Consider the following 24,053-nt stretch of genomic DNA (forward strand, 5'->3'; position numbering starts at 1 on the left):
ACATCTCTCTCTTTCTCTCTCTCTCTTACATCTCTCTCTCTCTCTCTCTTATGCCTCTCCCACTCTGTTTATATATGATGTTCCACCTCTTTCTTTTATACACCTTCTCTCTCTCTCTTTTTTTCTTCCTATTTCTCTCCGCACCCCCCCCCCCCCTTTCTCTGTTACTAGCTCTGTTTCTCTTTCTCTCTCTCTTACATATCTCTCTCTTTCACACACACACATCTCTCTCTCTCTCTCTTGCATCTCTCTCTTACATCTCTCTCTCTCTCTCTCACACACACAGACACATCTCCCTCTCTTACATCTCTCGCTCTCTCTCTCTTACATCTCTCTCTCTGTCTCTTTTTTGTCCTCTCTCTCTCCCTCTCTCTCTCTTACATCTCTCTCTCTCTCACATCTCTCTCCCTTTCTTTCTCGCTTACATCTCTCTCTCTCTGTCTTTTTTGTCCTCTCTCTCTCTCTCTCTCTCTCTGTCTTTTTTGTCCTCTCTCTCTCTCTCTCTCTCTTACATCTCCCTCTCTCTCACACACACACACACATCTCTCTCTATCTCTATCATCTCTCTCTCTTGCATCTCTCTCTCTCTCTCTTTTTCACACACACACACACACACACCACTCTCTCTTACATCTCTCTCTGTCTCTTTTTTGTCCTCTCTCTCCCTCTCTCTCTTACATCTCTCTCTCTCCCTCACATCTCTCTCTCTCTCTCTCTTACATCTCTCTCTCTCTCTCTCTTACATCTCTCTCTGTCTCTTTTTTGTCCTTTCTCTCTCTCCCTCACATCTCTCTCTCTCTCTTACATCTCTCTCTCTCTCGCTTACATCTCTCTCTGTCTCTTTTTTGTCCTCTCTCTCTCGCTCTTACATCTCTCTCTCTTACATCTCTCTCTGTTACATCTCTCTCTCTCACATATCTCTCTCTCTCTCTCTCTTACATCTCTCTCTCTCCTCTCTCTTACATCTCTCTCTACCTCTCTTCCTCTCTATCTCTCCCACACACACACATCTCTCTCTCTCTTACATGTCTCTCTCTTGCATCTCTCTCTTATATCTCTCTCTCTCTTACATTTTCTCTCTCTCCTCTCTCTTACATCTTTCTCTCTCTCTTCTCTCTCTCTCTTACATCTCCCTCTCTCTTACATCTCTCTCTTACATCTCTCTCTCTCTAACATCTCTCTCTCTCTCTCTCTCTCTCTCATCTCCCTCTCTCATCTCTCTCTCTCTTACATCTCTCTCTCATCTCCCTCTATCCTCTTTCTCTCTTACATCTCCCTCTCTCTTACATCTCTCTCTTACATCTCTCTCTCTTACATCTCCCTCTCTCTCTCTCTCATCTCCCTCTCTCATCTCCCTCTCTCATCTCTCTCTCTCATCTCTCTCACACATCTCTCTCATCTCTCTCTCTCTCATCTCTCTCTCACACATATCTCTCTCTCTCTCTCTCTCTCTCTCTCTCACACACACATTTCTCTCCTACTCTGTTTATTTATGATGTTCCATCTCTTTCTTTTACACACCTTCTCTCTCTTTCTCTCTCTTTTTTTTCTTTCTATTTCTCTCCGCACCCCCCCCCCCCTTTCTCTGTCACTTGCTCTTTTTCTCTTTCTCTCTCTCTCTCACACACACACACACATCTCTCTCTATCTCTATCATCTCTCTCTTACATCTCTCTCTATCTCTCTCTCTCACACACATCTCTCTCTCTTAGATCTCTCTCTCTTACATCTCTCTCTCTGTCTCTTTTTTGTCCTCTCTCTCTCCCTCTCTTTCTCTTATATCTCTCTCTCACACACATCTCTCTCCCTCCCTCTCTCTCTCTCTCTTACATCTCTCTCTCTTGCTTACATCTCTCTCTCTCTCTTACATCTCTCTCTGTCTCTTTTTTGTCCTCTCTCTCTCCCTCTCTCTCTCTTTTACATCTCTCTCTCATATCTCTCTCACCCCCCTCCTTCTCTCTCGACCCCCGCTCTCTCATTCCCTCTCCCTGCTCTCTCTTTCTCTATCACTCTCCTTCTTACACCTCTCTCTCTCTCTCCCCACTCTCTCTCACCCCCGCTCTCTCTCACCCCCCGCTCTCTCTTTTTCTATCAATCTCGTTCTTACACCTCTCTCTCTTTTCACCCCCTCTCTCTCTCACCCCCCGCTCTCTCTTTCTCTATCACTGTCCTTCTTACACCTCTCTCTTTTTCACCTCCTCTCTCACCCCCCGCTCTCTCTTACCCCCAGCTCTCTCTCACCCCCTGCTCTATCTTTCTCTATGACTCTCCTTCTTACACCTCTCTCTTTTTTACCTCCTCTCTCACCCCCCGCTCTATCTCTCTCTCTCTCACATCTCCCTCCCTCTCTCTCTCTCTTACATTTCTCTCTTTTACATCTCTCCCTCTCTCTCTCTCTCTCTCTCTTACATTTCTCTCTCTTACATCTCTCCCTCTCTCTCTCGCTTACATTTCTCTCTCTCGCTTACATCTCTCTCTCCCTCTCTCTCTCCCTATCTCTCTTACATCTCTCTCTCTCTCTTACATCTCTCTCTCCCTATCTCTCTTACATCTCTCTCTCTCTCTTACCTCTCTCTCTCTCTCTCTCTCACATCTTTCTCTCTCCTCTCTTTCTTACATCTCTCTCTCTCATCTCTCTCTCTCTCTCTCTCAAATCTCTCTCTCTCTCTTACATTTCTCTCCCACTCTGTTTATTTATGATGTTCCATCTCTTTCTTTTACACACCTTCTCTCTCTCTCTCTTTCTCTCTCTTTTTTTTCTTCTTATTTCTCTCCACACCCCCCCCATTTCTCTGACACTAGCTCTTTTTCTCTTACTCTCTCTCTCTTACATATCTCTCTCTCTCTCACACACACACACATCTCTCTCTATCTCTATCATCTCTCTCTTGCATCCCTCTCTCTCTTTCACACACACACACACACACACACCACTCTCTCTTACATCTCTCTCTGTCTCTTTTTTGTCCTCTCTCTCCCTCTTACATCTCTCTCTCTCCCTCACATCTCTCTCTCTCTCTTACATCTCTCTCCCTCTCTCTCACTTACATCTTTCTCTGTCTCTTTTTTGTCCTCTCTCTCTCTCTCTCCCTCTCGCTCTTACATCTCTCTCTCTCTTACATCTCTCTCTCTTACATCTCTCTCTCTCACATATCTCTCTCTCTCTTACATCTTTCTCTCTCCTCTCTCTCTCTTACATCTCTATCTTCCTCTCTCTCTCTCTCTCTCACACACACACATCTCTCTCTTACATCTCTCTCTCTCTCTCTCTCTCTCTCTCTCTTACATCACTCTCTCTCTCTCCCTCTCTCTCACACACACACACACATCTCTCTCTCTTACATGTCTCTCTCTTGCATCTCTCTCTTACATCTCTCTCTCATCTCTCTCTCTCCTCTCTCTCTCTTGCTCACATCTCTCGCTCTCTCTCTCTCCCCCTCTCTCTCTCTCGCTTACATCTCTCACACATCTTTCTCTCTCTCATATCTCTCTCTCTCTCTTACATCTCTCTCTCCCATCTCTCTCTCTCTCTTACATCTTTCTCTCTCTCCTCTCTCTCTCTCTCTTACATCTCCCTCTCTCTTACATCTCTCTCTCTTACATCTCCCTCTCTCTCTCTCTCTCACATTTCTCTCCCACTGTTTATTTATGATGTTCCATCTCTTTCTTTTACACACCTTCTCTCTCTTTTTTTGCTTCCTATTTCTCTCTATCTCTATCATCTCTCTCCTGCATCCCTCTCTTACATCTCTCTCTATCTCTCTCACACACATCTCTCTCTCTTACATCTCTCTCTGTCTCTTTTTTGTCCTCTCTCTCTTCCTCTCTCTCTCTTTTACATCTCTCTCTCTCTCTTACATCTCTCTCTCATATCTCTCTCACCCCCCTCCTTCTCTCTCGACCCCCGCTCTCTCATTCCCTCTCCCTGCTCTCTCTTTCTCTATCACTCTCCTTCTTACACCTCTCTCTCTCACACCCCCGCTCTCTCTCTCTCTTACCCCCAGCTCTCTCTCACCCCCCCGCTCTCTCTCACCCCCCCTGCTCTCTCTTTCTCTATGACTCTCCTTCTTACACCTCTCTCTTTTTCAATCTCCCTTGCTGTCTCTTACACCTCTCACTCTCTCTTTCTCCTCTCCCACACACAAAAACACACACCCCTCTATCTCTCCATTTTCCTTAAGTGCTCCTCTTCTTTACTGTCTCTGAAAAAAAATTGAAATAATAAAAATTATATTCTTAATTTTAACAATAAAACTAGATCAATAATAACATGCTTTCATTTGGTAACCACATTTTTTCATACCTTCCAGTTTAACAAGAAAATAAATTGAAATAATATTAGAAATCCCATGTATATACATTCCTCAGCAAACATATTATTAATATGCTATTTTCTAATTCTATAAAAAAATATTTATATGTTATATATATGCTATTTCTTTAATTCAATTGTTTTTTTTTATTTAAAAATGATTACGGAAATTCCATTCAGTGTGGTGCGAGCATCTTTGCTGAAACAATCACCAAGTCTTCCATCTGATATCTCCAACTGATGATCGTGGTAAATTTAATTCAATATATTAATACGGGTTTTTATTTAAAACAAAAGAATATGGCAGGAACCATCTCTGCCGGGACTCGAACCCGGAACCTCTGGATTAGAAGTCCAGCGCGCTCGTCCATTGCGCCACAGAGACCTCACCGCTTGCTCAGCATCAGCACCAGCTCTGAAAAAGGATATACCTAACTACATCCACAGCATCACTGCTGCATCATCTCAGCATCCTCCCTTGTACCAGGGAATGCTGTAAAATCAGGATGCAGGAATGTAGCTCAGCACAAGTGCTTCCACGCCACTAGGCTGGAGCTGGCTAGGGAGGGGAGGAATGTGTTAATTAGGGATGCAGGAGCATCATTACATAGAGCACTGTAATATGGTTCTGGCAGATCTGAGAACAATGACATCTAAAAGACGGTGTGGAATGCAAGGATGCTTTAGTTACGGAAATGTGACAGATCCAAGCTTCAGCGTCAGGATCACAGAGCAGGTTGACAGCTCTTTCAATGGCTGGGATGGAGACAAAACGTGCACAGGAATTTACATGACATGTATACAAGGTTATTGGGATGTGTGTGGTCCCCTGTCAAATGCTACGGGAGGGGCTATCACCCTACACAGGGAATGCTGCAGAAGAAGAATGGAGGGGTTGATGTTACAGAGGACACAACAGTCATGCAAGAGAGAACGACATGGGAAGCATGGCCAAAGGTCAATACTGGACTTTGATATGCTAGCATCAAGGCTGACATCTATTTGTTTTTCTATGTATCTCAAGGCTGACATCTATTTATCTCAAGGCTGACATCTATGTATCTCAAGGCTGACATCTATTTATCTATGTATCTCAAGGCTGACATCTATGTATCTCAAGGCTGACATCTACTTGTATGTCTATGCATCAATCCATCTCTATCTGTTTAGATGTTTCCAAATATTGTCTTCAATCACCAATACAGTTTTGGCTGCACAAGAACACATGATTTTAAACTTGCCGTCCAGTCTCTTGTCCAGAAAAATCACTGTATGCCTGACAGCATCAAAGTAGGCAGAGCACAACAGTGTCTATACCATGTGGGCATTGGATGCTCTTCTGCATAAGAGAAGGCAGGCAGCATCATCCTTACATCATCTTAACCACTTCAGCCCCGGAAGATTTGGCTGCTGAATGACCGGGCCATTTTTTACGATTCGGCACTGCACCGATTAAACTGATAATTGCGCGGTCGTGCGATGCTGCACCCAAACAAAGTTGGTGTCCTTTTTTTCCCCACAAATAGAGCTTTCTTTTGGTGGTATTTGATTGCTTCTGCGTTTTTTATTTTTTGCGCTATAAACAAAAAAAGAGCGACAATTTTGAAAAAAAAACACATTTTGTACTATTTGTTATAATAAATATCCCCATTTTTTTTTAAGATTTTTTTTCTCAGTTTAGGCCTATATGTATTATTCTACATATTTTTGGTAAAAAAAATCGCAATAAGTGTATTGATTGGTTTGCGCAAAAGTTATAGCATCTACAAAATAGGGGATAGATTTATAGCATTTTTATTATTTTTTTTACTAGTAATGGTGGCAATCTGCGATTTTTATCATGACTGCGACATTATGGCGAATACAATGGACACTTTTGACACATTTTTTAGACCATTGGCATTTATACAGTGATCAGTGCTATAAAAATGCATTGATTACTGTATAAATGTCACTGGCAGTGAAGGGGTTAACACTAGGGGGCGATCAAGGGGTTAATTGTGTTCCCTGGGAGGTAATTCTAACTGAAGGGGGAGGAAGTGACGGATCGTGGTTCCTAGCTAATAGGAACACACGATCTGTCACTCCTGTCAGACAGAACAAGGATTTGTGTGTTTACACACACTCGTCCCTGTTCTGTGTCTCCTGCTCACGATCGCTCATGGCCGGCGGTCATCGCGACTGTTGGCCACGAGCATTGGCACCCCCACTGTGCAGCGGGCGCGCACGTGCCTTCTATCCCAATCCCGCGAGCCGACGTATAGCTACGACGGTCCGCGGGATCGTGCTGACCTGTCGCAGTAAAATGACGGCGGCTGATCAGCAAGCGGTTAAAGAGGTATTAAACCCAGAAGCAAGCATTTATTAACAACTTTTAGATGTGTTGGCTGCATTTGTTTTCTTTTTTTTAAGCTTTCCTTCCTTTATTTTCACTAGTAGGTCTGTTGTTTTTTAACAGAACAAGTTGTCCTGCAGCATGTAAGCCTCTATACGTGTATATATTTAGAAGGGTATAGCATACCTCCCAACTTTTTGAGATGGGAATGAGGGACACCTATCAGCAAAAGTATGCAGGCATAGGACACACCCCTTGCCACGCCCCCTTAAAGGAGAATTGTAAAAAAAAACAAGATTGGTTAAACCCACAAGTGCTTTTTTTTAACCACTACTATTCCTTTATCTTGGCTTTTGGATTTAGAAATTGGATGAAAGGTTTAGCACTGGGAAACACTTTTTGAAAGAAAAAAAGTGTATTATATATACATCTATATAGATTAGACCAAAATGAGGGACAAATGAGGAGGAAAGAGGGACAGAGGGACATTGCTCGAAATTAGGGACAGTCCCTCGAAATCAGGGCCAGTGGGAGCTGGTATAGGGGTACCATCAGTGGCGGCTGCTCCATAAGGGGCGCAGGGCCCCCGACCCCCGATCTACATGCATTGTGCCGGATGCATGGATTCCAATGGCAGGGGTGTGATTTTTTTGAAGCACGTTATTAGAGCCAGAGGTTATAATTAAAAACATTTAAAACAGGGTGGGCTCGGGGCACAGAGCACTGCGCCCTGATCCCACCCAGTTGTGTGACACTAGCGAATGAATATTTTCCCCCCAGCCGATCAGGAAGCCCCTATTGGCCAGGGAGTCTTAGGACGTGTCTCAAGACACGCTTCCGGTTTTGCATCTCAGGACACACTTCTGGTTTCTATTTGGCTGGAAGGATAATGTCTCTTGTGTGCTCGCTGGAGCAACCCCAGCCCTTCCTTCTCCCTACCTCCATGCCTCCATAAGGTAAGGCTTCCTCTTGGGTGACCACCACCATCTGTCTCCCGCAGGGGGGTGGTGGATGACCTGCTGCTCTTCTCCCGCGGGGGGGATGATCGCGGCCATCTGTGTCTCCCGCGGGGGGGGGGGTTGCTGGTTGGTAGGTGGTGGATGACTGTCCGTCTCCAAGGGTGGAGTGTTGGTTGTTCTTCCCCCCCAAAATAGTGAGCACCACCCGCCACTGGGTACCATCATCCTAAACTAGATAAAAGGGAAGAGAAACTAGGGGTGACCCCTGCAAAACCTCCAGTAGAAACCAAAATTGTCCCAAACAGACGAGGGACCAAGAAAAAGTGGGGCTCATAAGAAGGCAACACGAAATGTGGAAGTCATATCAAAAAGTATTTATTGTGGTACAAAAATAAGATACATGTAGATAAAAGAATATGGACCGATGACTGTACTGCCCTGGATAAGAAACTTGGTCGATCACATGGGGTCGACCAATACAAACACAGATGGGAGGGACACTACAACCTGTAATAAAAGACAAACAAACAGATGTCCGGACATCAGGGCAATTGATGTCTGCTCAACCTACTACAATGAGGAGTGTTCAGCGATGCTGAGTAAGGTTGCAAACTGACATCAATCCCCCTGGGGGCAGCTCGAGCCTGGAATGGCAGGTGAAAGGAGGGGGGGGAGGAGGAGGACCATGGATGGGGAAAAAGGAAAGTAGGAAAGAAGAGGGATGGGGGCCATGGAGAAGGGCACTTAATGGAGCACTGCTGAGTCACAGAGGGCTGCCATTAATGAGAGATACAATGTCCACGGACAGTGCTAAAAGTCCTGCTATAGGATCCAACAGTGTATGTTGCAAGGTATTAAAGTGAGCACGATGAAATTATGCATATATCCTGGTGGACATTAATGCAGACCGGTGACAGAATGTCTTGCCTCTTGTTGTTGAACAGACACATATAGTAAAGGTATACCGATACGTTACCACTTCCGGGTCCTGTGTGGGAATTAACAGACACTACCGAAGTGTAGTATCACCAATACAGTGGTCCGTTTCCACTTGTTGTCTGTTCAACAACAAGAGGCAAGACATTCTGTCACCGGTCTGCATTAATGTCCACCAGGATATATGCATAATTTCATCGTGCTCACTTTAATACCTTGCAACATACACTGTTGGATCCTATAGCAGGACTTTTAGCACTGTCCGTGGACATTATATCTCTCATTAATGGCAGCCCTCTGTGACTCAACAGTGTTCCATTAAGTGCCCTTTTCCACGGCCCCCATCCCTCTTCTTTCCTACTTTTCTTTTTCCCCATCCGTGGTCCCCCTTCCCCTCCCCCCCCCTCCTTTCACCTGCCATTCCAGGCTCGAGCTACCCCCAGGGGGATTGATGTCAGTTTGCAACCTTACTCAGCATCGCTGAACACTCCTCATTGTAGTAGGTTGAGCAAACATCAATTGCCCTGATGTCCGGACATCTGTTTGTTTGTCTTTTATTACATGTTGTAGTGTCCCTCCCATCTGTGTTTGTATTTGTCGCCCCCATGTGATCAACCAAGCTTCTTATCCAGGGCAGTACAGTCATCGGTCCATATTCTTTTATCTACATGTATCATATTTTTATACCACAATAAATACTTTTTGATATGACTTCCACATTTCGTGTTGCCTTCTTATGAGCCCCACTTTTTCTTGGTCCCTCGTCTGTTTGGGACAATTTTGGTTTGTAGGTTTTTTCAGGGGCTGAATGGCAACCACGCTGTCATGGTGCATACTATATATATAGTTACATGATTAATCAAGCCTCTCTGTATTTAATTTGGTCTAAAACCTCCAGTAGGAAGAACAATGAACTATCTCGGTACCCAATTATTAAACAAACATTTTAAAAGTAAATACATTTTATTTGTACAAAACTGTTTAAACAGATATAGATGCACGGTGAATGGTAAAACAGCAATTCATAATGACCTCAACAGACAAAATGCTGAAGGCCATTTGTTGATATTTTGGCATAATGAAATGTTTGCTTTTTTGTAGATGATACTACTACAGTATGTATAACATCTCCTGAAGAAGCGGCTTCAGCCGCAAAACATGTAGAGAATATACAGCACACTGTGAATCAAATGCCTTCAGCATTCATCTGAGGCTACTATGTGACCAGTTAGACATGTTTGTATAACTTTTGTCTGTTGAGGTTAATATGACTTGCTGTTTTACCATACACTGTGCATCCATGTCTTTTTAAATAATTTTATACAAATAAAATGTATATACTTTTAATATTTTTGTTTAATAATAGGGTACCAAGATAGTCCATTGTTCTTCCTACCAAGTTATCCTGCAGATGTAGCAGTTAGAGGGCTTGGACAAACAATTTAAGACTGACATGGGTGCTTACAATCATCAGCTTTTATTTAGCAATGTGAAATTTTTATCCCAAAAGGAAAAAAAAACGTTTCTGTAACTGTGTGCAAGTGTTAGCTGGAGTTTGGTTTCAATCTGTTAGATGTATTAGCAGATTTAGCTACACTAACACTCCTCCCCCCAGACTAAAAATGCTTTTGTTCAACAGTGTCTCTGTTGCTCCTTCATTCAGAGTGGGGGGCACAGTAGGTGTGCTACTGGCCAGATCGTCAGGTGAAAACAGAGGGAAAAATGTCTCAAAAAGAATACAAATGCAGCCACCACATTTAATGATCTGTAAACTGCAACATAGACATGCGCAAGGGGTTTGCCAGGTGTACCTGCGCACACCCTAATCCCTATGTGTGTTCCCCTCCCCCCACAGTGCTGCTGGCTATCATCCTCTGCTCTCCCCCAAGCTGCTGCAGGGGATGTTTTAGGATGGAGAGTGGGAGAAGGGGCTAGTAAATATGTCATTTACCAGCACCTTCCTTTTCTAAATGAACACAGTGAACACACTCACTGTGTTCATTTATAACTGAAGCATAGGAAACTGTGTCTCCTATGCTTCAGTTTCTGAATGAACAGGAAACCGCTCACCACAGATTGCTTCCTATTCATTCATCGTCCAGTGCACAGTGTCGGGGCAAGGTCATCCAGCAAGGTCATCCAGGGCAAACTGTGCCCCCAACCCCCTCCCTTAGGGTTAGCAGTGATGTTGGTGTCACTACTCCTTTCAGCCTTGTAACAGAGGCATCTGGCACAGGGAGCTCCCACCCCTGCAATAAACCATTGCGCCCAGGACAGTCACCCCTCCTGCCCACCCCTTGTCTCAGCCGGTGCACGCCCTAATGCTATAGGCTGCATACACCTATGAGCTTCAATTTGAGCAATAGGCTGTGCACACCTATGAGCTGTTAAATGCTTAGTTAAAGGTTAAATGCACTTGGAGGTTTGTTTGTTAAAAAACTTGCCTTTGCTGTGCTGTGCAACTTCAAACTGCAGGTCAGGTGATTGCTTTCAGCTCCATAGCGATGCACGAACCTGCCGGCGGTCGTGTCATGTCGGGGTATTACTTCGGAACCAAAAATGATGTTGCCATCGAGCTTCTGTGTTTCCATGGCAATGGAACATAGTCAGACCCGGTGTTCTATCAGAATACCGCTACCCATCAGAAAATGCAATTAAGTGACTTTGCAAACAAAATTGCTTATTGCGCATGTGCTATGCATTCCAACATGGCAGGCTATACATTTTAATAGGTTTCCTAATGATACAGAACATGAAGGTGGCAGCGGACATCTTGTTACACCCACTCAAGTCTTGAATTTCACACTTGTGAGCCGTTAACTCACCTTATATACTGAAATAGACTATTTCACCATGACCGTGTGAGGGTGTCGAAAAATGGTCCTTGGCGCTGAGCGGTGCAGGGTGCATTAAGATGGCCGTCGACACTTTCTAACTGCAGGCTTGTCGCTGCTTTTCAAATGCAGCATCAAAACAGTGTCACAAATGTAAAAATACTGTATTTCAATATATACAGTGAGGGAGAAAAGTATTTGATCCCCTGCTGATTTTGTTTGTTTGCCCACTGACGAAGAAATGATCAGTCTATAATTTTAATGGTAGGTTTATTTTAACAGTGAGAGACAGAATAACAACAAAAATATCCAGAAAAACACATTTCAAAAAAGTTATAAATTGATTTGCATTTTAATGAGTGAACAAAGTATCTGATCCCCTATCAATCAGCAAGATTTCTGGCTCCCAGGTGTCTTTTATACAGGTAATGAGCTGAGATTTGGAGCACTCTCTTAGGCCCCTTTCACACAATCAGACCGTTCAGGTCCACCTGTCAGTTTTGACGGCGGACCTGAACGGGCGCTCCGTGTTAGCCTATGGAGCGTCGGATGTCAGCGGAGACATGTCCGCTGACATCCGACCTGGTCCGATCCGCTAAAAGCAGACGAATGGCTCTACGTCCAGGTCCGTCACTGGCGGACATGCTGTCCGTTTTCATCCGATTCCCTCCATAGGCGGCAGCAGCGCCTGACAAGCCCCTCCCCGCTCAGTGAGCAGAGAGGGACCTGTCATCCGCCGGCTCAGCAGAGATCAACGGACTGATCTCCCGCTGAGCCGGCAGACCGAGGCAGGCTCCGTAGAAACGGAGTCCGCCTCGTGTGAAAGGGGCACACAAGAGATTGGTCCTAATCTCATCTTGTTACCTGTATAAAAGACACCTGTCCACAGAAGCAATTAATCAATCAGATTCCAATCTCTCCACCATGGCCAAGACCAAAGAGCTGTCCAAGGATGTTAGTCGCAAGATTGTAGACCTTCACAAGGCTGGAACAGGCTACAAAACCATCACTAAGCAGCTTGGTGAGAGGGAGACAACAGATGGTGCGATTATTAGCAAATGGAAGAAACACAAAATAACTGTCAATCTCCCTCGGCCTGGTGCTCCATGCAAGATCTCACCTCGTGGAGTTTCAATGATCATGAGAATGGTGAGGAATCAGCTCAGAACTACACGGGAGAATCTTGTCAATGATCTCAAGGCAGCTGGGACCATAGTCACCAAGAAAACAATTGGTAACACACTACGCCATGAAGGACTGAAATCCTGCAGCGCCTGCAAGGTACCCATGCTCAAGAAAGCACATGTACAAGCGCGTCTGAAGTTTTCTAATGGACATCTGAATGTTTCAGAGGTGAACTAGGTGAAAGTGTTGTGGTCAGATGAGACCAAAATCTAGCTCTTTGGCATCAACTCAACTTGCCGTATTTGGAGGAGGAGGAATGCTGCCTATGACCCCAAGAACACCATCCCCACAGTGAAACATGGAGGTGGAAACATTATGCTTTGCGGGTGTTTTTCTACAAAGGGGACAGGACAACTTCACTGCATCAAAGAGACAATGATCAGGGTCATGTACCATCAATCTTGGGTGAGAACCTCCTTCCCTCAGCCAGGGCTTTGAAAATGGGTTGTGGATGGGTATTCCAGCATGACAATGACCCAAAACACACAGCCAAGGCAACAAAGAAGTGGCTCAAGAAGAGGCACATTAAGGTCCTGGAGTGGTCTAGCCAGTCTCCAGACCTTAATCCCATAGAAAATATGTGGAGGGAGCTGAAGGTTCGAGTTACCAAACCTCAGCCTCGAAAACCTTAATGACTTGGAGAGGATGTGCAAAGAGGAGTGGAACAAAATCCCTCCTGAGATGTGTGCAAACCTGGTGGCCAACAACAAGAAACATCTGACCTAAGTGATTGCCAACAAGGGTTTTGCAACCAAGTACTAAGTCATGTTTTGCAAAGGGGTCAAATACTTATTTCACACATTAAAATGCAAATCAATTTATAACTTCTATGAAACGTGTTTTTCTGGATATTTTGATGTTACTCTGTCTCTCGCTGTTAAAATAAACCTACCAATAAAATTATAGACTGATAATTTCTTTGTCAGTGGGCAAACATACAAAATCAGCAGGGGATCAAATACTTTTTTCCCTCACTGTAAGGTGAGTTTACTGCTAAAATAAGTGTGAAATTGAAGACTTGCGTGGGTGTAACAAGATGTCCGCTGCTACCTTCGTGTTCTGTCAGATTAGGAAACCTATTCGAACGCATAGCGACCATGTTGGAATACATGGCACATGCGCAGTAAGCATTTTTTTCTTAGAATGTCATTTCCGTTACATTTTCTGATGGGTAGAGGTATTCTGACAGGACACAGGCAGCAAATGTCACTCCCCCCTTTCCCCATCTGAGAGTAGGCATGGGCGGAGCTTTGCACTGACAAGCTCTTGCACAGTGCGCCTGTATCTTCGGTGTGATGACACAAGACACAAACTCATCACAGTAGCTTGGATTGGCTGCCATGCTACTGTGGTTAGTAAGAGGAGCAGCACAGGCAGGATCAACCAGGCAAATTAGATCAGTGGTTCTCAACCCTGTCCTCAAGTACCTCCAACAGGCCATGTTTGCAGGTTTTCCTTTATCTTGCACAGGTACTTTAACCTCCCTAGCGGTAATCCTTAGTGTGGCTCCGGGTTAATTTTCAGTACCAAAAGCGGTAACCCCGAGGCACACTCGGGATTACACCACAGTATCCAGGTACAGGTACTTACCTTGTCATTAGGATCCTGCGATGTCCTCCTGCTGTATCCTCCGCCCAATGCATCAGTGTTCCGGGCTCCATTCCCTGTGAGCGTCGCGATGCATGGGTGCAGAGCCCAGTGGCAAATAAAAAAAAGTACAGAAACATAACACACACAATACATTCTAATCTTTTTGGATTATATTACTGCATCAAATCATTTCCAGAGGCTTCAAACTGTGGCTTGCAGTTTTCACTGAATTCTCCCTGCATATCAGTTTTTGATGATACATGACATATGACATATCATTAGCCCTTGGAAATAGCATGTCTACTTTATAACTTGTATGGCAGACTCTGAGTGGATATGATGAGAGTTCCTAAATAGTGCGATTGGCTTCAGGATTCCCAGTCATTAATCTGCGCTGTCAAAGTGTCCAAATATGATTTTACCTGGTTATCTTTCTGCAATTATGCTTCCATATTTCATCCCTAAAAAAGCTGCAATGACAGTTACACAAGTTTTTAACAATTGGGATGTCAGTACAGTGTACAGAGACTAAAAGTAAAGCTAGAGTTAGAAAGATCCACTATGTTTTTTTCCCAGACTTGACTTTTCCATTATTTTTTTTTTTTACATAAAACATAAGAACGTAGACAGATACAGTACAGTAGAGTTATAGCTGATCACATACATGTGGGCTCAAATTTCAAGTCCTGAGCTACTAGCCAGGCCTTAAGGGTTACTCGTCGCCAGTTGCCCCAACCAACCCCTACCCTGCCCGCCCCTAAACACGCCCTCAAAAATGATCTCATGAAATGACACTGTTAAATGTTTTATGACGAATTAAGTTACAAAAATTTAACAATTAACAACTTTATCAGCACCCATCAATGCAGCCTATATATGCTCATCAATGAAGCCTCATCAGTGCCCATCAATGCAGCCTCATCAGTGCTGCCTCATCATTGCCCATCAATGCAGCCTCACCAGTGCCCATTAATGCAGCCTCATCAGCACCTATCAATGCAGCCTCATCAGTGCAGCCTGATCAGTGCCCATCAATGCAGCCTCATCAGTTCTGCCTTATCAGTGCCCATCAATGCAGCCTCACCAGTGCCCATTAATTCAGCCTCACCAGTGCCCATCAATGCAGCTTCATCAGTGCCCGTCAATGCAGCCTCATCAGTGCCTATCATGGCAGCCTCATCAGCACCTATCAATGCAGCCTCATCAGTGCAGCCTCACCAGTGCCCATCAATGCAGCCTCACCAGTGCCCATCAATGCAGCCTCATCAGTGCCCATCAATTCAGCCTCACCAGTGCTCATCATGGCAGCCTCATCAGCACCTATCAATGCAGCCTCTTCAGTGTAGCCTGATCAGTGCCCACCAATGCAGCCAAATCAGTGCCCATCAATGCACCCTAATCCATGCCCATCAATGCAGCCTCATCAGTGCCCATCAATGCAGCCTCACCAGTGCCCATCAATGCAGCCTCACCAGTGCCCATCAGTGCAGCCTCACCAATGCCCATCAGTGCAGCCTCATCAATGCCCATCAATGCAGCCTCATCAGTGCCCATCAATGCAGCCTCATCAGTGCCCATCAATGCAGCCTCATCAGCGCCTATCAATGCAGCCTCATCAGTGCAGCCTGATCAGTGCCCATTCATGCAGCCTCACCAGTGCCCATCAGCGCAGCCTCAACAGTGCCCATCAGCGCAGCCTAGCCAGTGCCCCCTAATCCATTTCGATAAAAAGAGGAAAGTGGCACTGCCTAACAGCTGACGTGAAAAAAATCCCTGTCAAACTATCAATGTGGTGACAAGTATAAAAAGCAATACGTGTATATCCCAAGTCGCATATGCCCAACCGAAAAGTGATAGTGGATTGGGAATAGTGGGGGAAATAGATCACATAAACATATATAAATTAATCAAATACTGCCATCTGTAGTGTCCAAAAAAATATGTGTGTGATAAAAAAAAAATATATGTATTGGTAAGCCAGGTACATATATAAAAACCATCAAATACAAGAAAACAAAAATCAGTGCCAAATTGTCTAACAATAGTGAAGTAATCAGAGTATAAAAAAAGAGAAAAAAGTCCAGATCTGCAACAAAACTTTTATTCAATTATTATTCATAAATAATGTTCATAATCAAAAATTCCCAGGTGACTTGTGCAGAATACCAAAGTGATACTTTATCACAAATTCCGTGTCAAATAATTAAGGTGACTTTTTCGTGATCCTCTCTTGTTTATGCACTCACTAGATCTCTGTACCCCTGCAGGTGTAAAAGGCATATAATCAAATCTGCCTCTGGTCCTGATGTCCCGATGGTCAATACGACAAATATTTTAGGGCAGCTTAGGGCTGCGGCAGAGCTAGATGGCACTGACTGGCTGCAGAGTCAGATCGCCGCATCTCTGCAGAGGGTGAGGCAGGGCCCCCCACACCGGGGCCTGCTTCCCCACGGGCTCGGAGGTCCAGGCCTCCAGAGTGCCTTAGCCCAGACAATACCCCCAGGACTCAGTGCCGGCATGGGAGTCCCAGTTGGGCCCCCTCAGGCCCCCCTGCTAAGCAGACCCCCTCGTCGGGTGGCAGGGGGCCTGGGAGGAATCCCTGTCAATGGCGGATATCGAGAGGGGGGGACACTCACCAGGCATCTAGGCCGGTCCCCTCCATAGTCATCCAGGCCCAAGTACATGCAGTTGCCACCTCTGGCGAAACTCTGGTTGGGGTGGCAACCCGGCGCGGGAGAGCAGGTCCGTCGGGCGCCAGCCTTTCCTCTGATGCGGCCGGGGGCTCGCCTTGTGTTGGTTCCATCTTGCCTCATGGAGGAGGCTCTGCGGCCTACAAATCACGACAGTCGGGAGGCCCTGGGAGGGTTGGCCAGAGAGATGCCTGTGCGCTGGCCATGTCGGCGGCGCAGACCAATGACGTCACAGAAGGGGGACACAGTAATGGTGGACGGAGCCCTCAAGGGGATGTCAGCCCTACACCGCAAATCAAGCCTGTAGTGCCCAAGGAGATGGGAGGAGCGGAGGAGGAACGGCGGCGGCCACACGGGCATGCAGCAGCTTCTTCCAGTACATGTGAGGACGGTGAGCTGATGGAGGATCCCCGGGAGGTGGCAGTGGTTTCGGGACCGACGGCTGGAGGGTTTTCTCGCCCCATGCAACCTGGTAAGCAAACTGAGTCTATGTCTTCTGCTATTCTGCCTGTCATGTCTCAGGTACCTGGTAGTGGGGGAGTAATGTCCAGGGTCCCCCTGGGGGGGGGGAGCAGGTCTCTGGGATTCCTTGCGGGAGTTGCTGCGCCGGTTAGAGAGTGGGGCAATGCAAGACACTGCCCCGGTTAGGCCCTGGGTCCCACCCCCCACAGTGGTTAGGGAGTCCTCGATCACAGTTGACCCCCCACAGGCGGTAAAAGTGGTTGCTGGGACACAGACAGAAAAAGATATTGTGGGAACAGCGGCAGTGGTGCCACAGAAGGACAAGGATGCAGAAAAGGTGCGCTTGGCAGATGCGGCTTCAAGGGACCGCTAGGGGCTCATTTGAAGCAGGACGTGAGGGAAAAAAATTTGGAAGGACGAGTTTGTGGAAATATTTTCCCTGCTCCCGTTGGAAAAATTCAATCTAGACCGGGTAAAGCTGGATGAAAGCAAGAAGGAGGAGGAAGAAAAGAGGAGGTACAGGCTTATCACGCGTACGTTTGCAAACTGGTTGCAGGCATTTGCGATATTTGTGAGTGTGATTGGAGAAAAAGCCCCTGAGAATTGTTCAGCTTTGTTCTGCTACCTAGAGGCCATTAGTGAGGCGCACAGGGTGTATGGGGGCTTAGCGTGGCTTCGGTATTATGAACAATTTCGTCAGCGGAAGGCCATTCGTCCCTCTATTAGGTGGGATCACAAAGATATTAGTCTCTGGATGAAGTTGATGACTTCCTCCAGGGCTACGAGTCAGTTTTTTCCGGGGGGGCGTTGCGCTTCCTCCACAGGATCGCCGGCCCCTAAAAAGAAAGGGGTTTGTTGGCAGTTTAATGAAGGAACGTGACGGTTTGGCAACTCCTGTCGCTACAAAGGCTACTGCCAGTACATCCCCAAAGTTGTCACTTGTTAGGGTGTTGGTGGAAAGGGTCTTACTTTGTAGATTGTTGCCTTCCAATGGGCTGTTCAATTTCCTGTGCCCTGTTTGAGGCTTTTAGTTTGTTTTTTGAGTGGGCAGTTATGGTGGTTGCTGGGGTTAACTCAGCCATCCATTATTTGGATGACTTCCTGTGCATTGGTCCTCCGGAGTCCCGCTGTTGCGGGGTTTTGTTGAGGACGGTTCAACACTTGGCTGAGCGGTTTGGGATACCATTGGCGGCCGACAAGATGGTTTTTCTGGGAATCACCATTGATTCAGTGGCCATGGAATGTAGTTTGCCAGAGGACAAATTGGTGGCCCTACAGCGGGAGGTGAGTATGTTTGTAGGATCATTCCCATGGGTCGCATTTTTTATAGGCGGCTGTCGGCAGCCACGTCTGGAGTACGGGTCCCCAATCACTTTGTACATCTGAGCAGGGAACTGCAAGATGATTTGAGGATTTGGGATGCATTTTTGGAATCTTTCAATGGTCACTCGTTGTGTCAGTCGGGGCCGGTCAGTAATGCTGATTTGGTGTTGTTCACGGATGCGGCTGGGTCTGGGGGGTATGGCGCTTACTGTCAAGGGCGATGGAGTGCGGAGCCATGGCCTGCGATTTGGAGGGAGGCGGGGTTCCTTAGGAATTTGGTTCTGCTGGAACTGTTTCCCATTGTCCTGATGGTGGAAATATGGGGAGAGGCTTTGCGGAACAAAAAGGTACGGTTTAATTGCGATAACATGGGGGTGGTATCGGCGATTAACAACATCTCAGCTTCTTCCCCCCCAGTGGTGAGGTTGTTACAGCATCTGGTGCTCAGTTGTTTAAGGCTAAATGCTTTTATTTATGCAGTGGATATCCCCGGGGTTGACAACAAATTAGCGGATGCTTTGTCTCGTTTCCAGTGGGAAGAAATTTGCGCGCTGGCACCGGAAGCGGACCGTATGGGGGAGCTATGTCCCCCAAGATTATGGAAAATTGCGCTGGAGTCTCCGCTGGATTGATACGGCAGTCCCTCAGCAATGGAACATGGAAGGTGTAATCTAAAGTGTGGCAGGAATGGTTTGCTCTGCTGGAGGAGGTAGGCGAGTCGGAAGACTCCGAAGATATACAGGCCTGGGTGTTGTGTTTTTTATGCAGTAACTATTCAAAAGGTGTTTCAGGGGCTGCGGTAGGGAAAAAGATGGCAGCCTTGGCTTTCATGTTTCAGTTGGCGGGTCACAGGAATTTCACCAAATCTTTTGTGGTTCGTTGGGCGTCAAGGGGCTATCAGAAAGGAAGGATTCCAGACGTCCGGTGTCATTCGAGGTGCTGAGTACAATTCTGACGAATCTGGGGAATGTGTGTTCTTCATATTTTGAGCAGGTCCTTTTCCAGGCTGCTTTTGTGCTGGCCTTTTTTGGAGCTTTTAGAATCAGTGAGCTGGTTTCTCACTCCAAGCAGGTGGTGGGGGGTTTGCCATTTGGAGACGTACAGTGCTCGGCATTGTCGGTTCAGATTTGGATAAGGCGGTCAAAAACGGACCAGCTCGGAAAAGGGGTCCGGGTGGAATTGTTCAAGAGTTACTGCACCCAATTCTGCCCAGTGGCAGCCTTAGGGCAGTTCCTGGTTCTTAGCCCACAGGGGGATGGGGCGTTGTTTATACACCTTGATGGCTCGTGTCTGTCCAGGTTTCAATTTACGGCAGTTTTCCGTAAATGCCTGCAGGCAGGAGGGTTGATCCCGGGGGATTATGCAGCTCATTCCTTTTGTATCGGGGCGGCCACAGAGGCGTCTCGGTGGGGACTTCCTACGGAGGCAATAAAAAAGATTGGCAGGTGGGAATCCACTAGATATCAGTTGTATGTTCGTCCACATTTGTTGTGATTGTTTGCACACTGTGAGTACCTGTTTCCTGTTTGTTTGTTGGTCTCTTGCTGGGTACATCTTTGTTATGTCTTTTCAGATTCCCCACGATGTCTCATATGGAGATTGGGACATTCGTACGTTTTTCGGGGAGCAAAAAGGGCGGATGTTAGGCCGGAAGGAACGCAGCTGGGGTTGGCTAGAGAGGAAGGCAGGATCAAATGGATTGGGGTGCCAGGTATGATGTGGCATCGGGTTCCCCTGAGGTACATCGCTTCGCACGTCTGGACCAGCCTCTGGATATTTTGGTCACGTGGGAGGCAATGACTTGAGCATTAGACCCATGAGGCAGGTCATAAAAGATATTCAGTGGGATTTTCTCAGGTTGCGGACTTATTTCCCTGACATGATTGTGGTGTGGTCGGACATTGTGGCCCGCATGTCTTGGAGGGGGGCACGGTCAATTAACAAACTGAAGAAGACCCGTATAAAAGTCAACAAGGAGGTGGGTAGGTTTATTGCCCGTAATGGTGGGGTGGTGGTCTGGCATTTGGAGTTAGAGGTTGACACCTGGAGGTACTTGAGAGGGGATGGAGTACATCTCAACCCAGTTGGGATTGATCTCTGGGCATTGGGATTGGAAGATGGTATTTGCAGGGCGTTACTGGTGTGGCTGCAGGCACAAGTGTAAGGTTTCACACTTGTGCCGCGGTGGCGGTTGGGTCCTTGACGATAGATATAAAAACATGAAGTGTTGAGAAAACGGTGGGACTCATCTTATGTATGGAGTCCTCCCGGTTGGTTTAGTTTCAGTCTACACTACAGGGTAATAAGTTGGTGGGGGGTCTGTGGTCAGTTAGTGAGTCCTCGAGGCAATTTGGCCGCTGGGGACAGATGCTAACTAAAAGGTATCACAGACTAAAAAGTTGAAGATGGGGTCGTCAGGGACCGGCAACCAAGTATTTGTAGTGGAGCTGGAACATTTGAAATAATGGTTAGAGTTATTTGGTTTTGTTAATAAAAGGCCGAACAGGCCATTTACATCCAACAGGTGTCAGTGTCATTATTCAATAGTAATGGTAAGGCTGCATACGTGTGTGGTTTGGGGTAGTAAGTTATCTGACTGCCTTAGTCATGCCTCCTCTGTGGCGTTGTTTATGCAGTGGGGTATCCACATGTAATTGATTGTGAAAAACGGGCACTCATAGCGTAAATCTGGTTAAACAAATTTATTTACCGTGACATGGCATGCCCTGAATGTAACTGCTTTGGGAAACCATTAAAAGAGAAGTGTGTTTTTTGTTTTTTTTAAGGATCATACTTACCTAGGTGGATGCAGCATTCCGATGTTACATCTGTCCCCTGGCGCCTTTAACACTGAGAACTGAGAAATCTAACACTGCAGATCACTCGGTTCTCACAGCTCGGTTCTCTTTGCTCTGCCCCCCCACCCTCACTGGAGCACTGGGCTGTGGAGGGGGCAGGAGGGGGCGGGAGCGGCCAGCTCAGCCTCTCAGTCCAGGCATGTGGGTGGATCCCGACTCCATTTTTGCAATCTTGCCCAAGCCTGGGCCTATTCTGGCACCCCTCTCCTACATGTAAAAATCTTATTTTTGTTTGCTACAAATTTACTCAGAATTCCCAAACATTATCTATATGTTTTTTTAGCAGACACCCCAGGGAATAAAATGGTGGTTGTTGCAACTTTTTATGTCACACGGTATTTGCGCAACAATTTTTTTAAACACTTTTTTGGAAAAAGACTGTTTTGTGAATTAAAAAATAACAAAACAGTAAGGTTAGCCCAATTTTTTTGTATAGATAATGAGAAAGATGATGAAAGATGATATTACGCTGAGTAAATAGATACCCCACATGTTATGCTGTAAAATTGTGCACACTCGTGGAATGGCACCAAACTTTGGTAATTAAAAATCTCCATAGGCGACACTTTAAAAATTTTTTACAGGTTACCAGTTTAGAGTTACAGAGGAGGTCTAGTGCTAGAATTGTTGCTCTCACTCTAACGCACGCAGCAATACCTCACATGTGTGGTTTGAATGGCGTCTACATATGTGGGCGGGATTACGTGTGCATTCGCTTCACGGGGATGGGGGGGCGATTTACATTTCCTTTTTTTGTTGTTGATTTTACCGTCATTTTTTATTTTTACACTTTCTCTTAATTTTTTTTTTGCTATCACTTTTATTCCTATTACAAGGAATGTAAAAATCCCTTGTCATAAGAATCGTGCATGACAGGTCCTCTTTATGGATAGATATGGGGTCTATAAGACCCCCCATCTCTCCTCCAGGCTGGAAAGCATCAGATCAAAAAAAAATGACAGATCCGATGCTTTCCAGCCGCGATTGCGGCTTTGTTTACAACCGCGGCCCAGACATGACGTCATAATGTTGTGCCCAGGCCTCAGACAGTCATAGAGATGACTGGCAGCGGCGGATTCTTTCTCTGGGTCCCCGATGGCACAGGAGAGCCCGGAGAAGTACCGGAGGGTGGTGGGAGGGGGGATGTCCCCTTCCGTTGCCTGTAAGAACAATCTAGCTGGACTGCCGCTATGATCATTCTTACAGTGAACAGAATCGCCAGCTCTAAAAGATGATATCAGAATGATGCCTGTAGCTGCAGGCATCATTCAGATATAGCCACTGAAAATGAAAGACGTCATATGACGTACCTTGGGCGGGAAGTGTTAAGAGGTCCTGTCATGCTTTTTTCTATTACAAGGGATGTTTACATTCCTTGTAATAGAAATAAAAGTGACCCAAACATTTTTTTTTAAAAAGATAGTGTCAAAATAAAAAATAAAAAGTAAAATAAATAAGAACAAAAAAAAAAATGTTTAAAGCACCCCATCCTGACGAGCTTGCATGCAGAAGCAACCGCATACGTGAGTAGCGCCCCCGTATATGAAAACGGTGTTCAAACCACACATGTGAGGTATCGCCGCCATCATTAGAGCGAGAGCAATAATTCTAGCCCTAGGTCTCCTCTGTAACTCAAACTGGTAACCCGTAGAAATTTTTAAACATCGCCTATGGAGATTTTTAAAGGTGAAAGTTCGTCGCCATTCCACGAAGCAGGTGCAATTTTGACAGGGTGTCAATTTACTCGGCATAACATTATCTTTCACAATATAAAAAAAAATTGGGCTAACTTTACTGTTGTCTTATTTTTTAATTTTAAAAAAATTTTTTTTTCCAAAAAAGTGTGCTTGTAAGACCGCTGTGCAAATACGGTGTGACAGAAAGTATTGCAACGACCACTATTTTATTCTCTAGGGTGTTAGAAAGAAAAAATATATAATGTTTGGGGGTTCTAAGTAATTTCTAGCAAAAAAAAAAAAGATTTAAACAAGTGTCAAAAAGAGGCTCGGGGCTGAAGTGGTTAAAGCCAACAGCTACAAAAAGTGTAGCTCCTGACTTTTAATAAACAGACACTCACCTGTCCCACCATCCAGCGATGCAGCCGCACGGAGCCTCACTCCTCTCCCCTTCCCCTCCGTGACTCCCTCTTTGAAACTGTGGGCACCCAGCCGTGACAGCTTGCGGCTTCACGGCTGGGCGCGCACTGCGCATGCGCAAGCCGCGCTGCGGTCTCTAAGTGGACAAGCATTCTTCTGGGATCTGTGACATGTTCCAGAAAATTGCAGAGAGGGAGGGGCTGCCTCGGGGGAGAGGAGGAGTTGCCTAGGCGGCCCGTAGTTGGAAGTAGGAAGTGGGACAGGAAGTCCCACTCAAAACTAGTCACTCATCTTTCCTCTAGTGCTTTCATCAATCAGTGTGACTGATGAGAGTAATTACTGTATGCATCAAACATATCAGACTCACAGACTGAGTGCAAAAGGACAGAGGAGACCAGGCTAAAGCTGACTTTATTCCCTTTAGCTGGAGATAATTTTACAAATGAGTTTGTGGGGTGTAATTCATTTTAGAT

General features: G+C 45.8%; 1 non-coding gene across 1 annotated transcript; it reads right to left on the minus strand.

The window, feature by feature from the left end:
- Window positions 1-4,623: 4,623 nt before the first annotated feature.
- Window positions 4,624-4,697, minus strand: TRNAR-UCU (transfer RNA arginine (anticodon UCU)). Its single transcript has one exon. It is a non-coding gene; the product is annotated as a tRNA-Arg (tRNA).
- Window positions 4,698-24,053: the final 19,356 nt, after the last annotated feature.

Source organism: Aquarana catesbeiana, linkage group LG13 (assembly GCF_042186555.1).
Source record: "Aquarana catesbeiana isolate 2022-GZ linkage group LG13, ASM4218655v1, whole genome shotgun sequence".
Taxonomy (NCBI): Eukaryota; Metazoa; Chordata; class Amphibia; order Anura; family Ranidae; genus Aquarana; species Aquarana catesbeiana.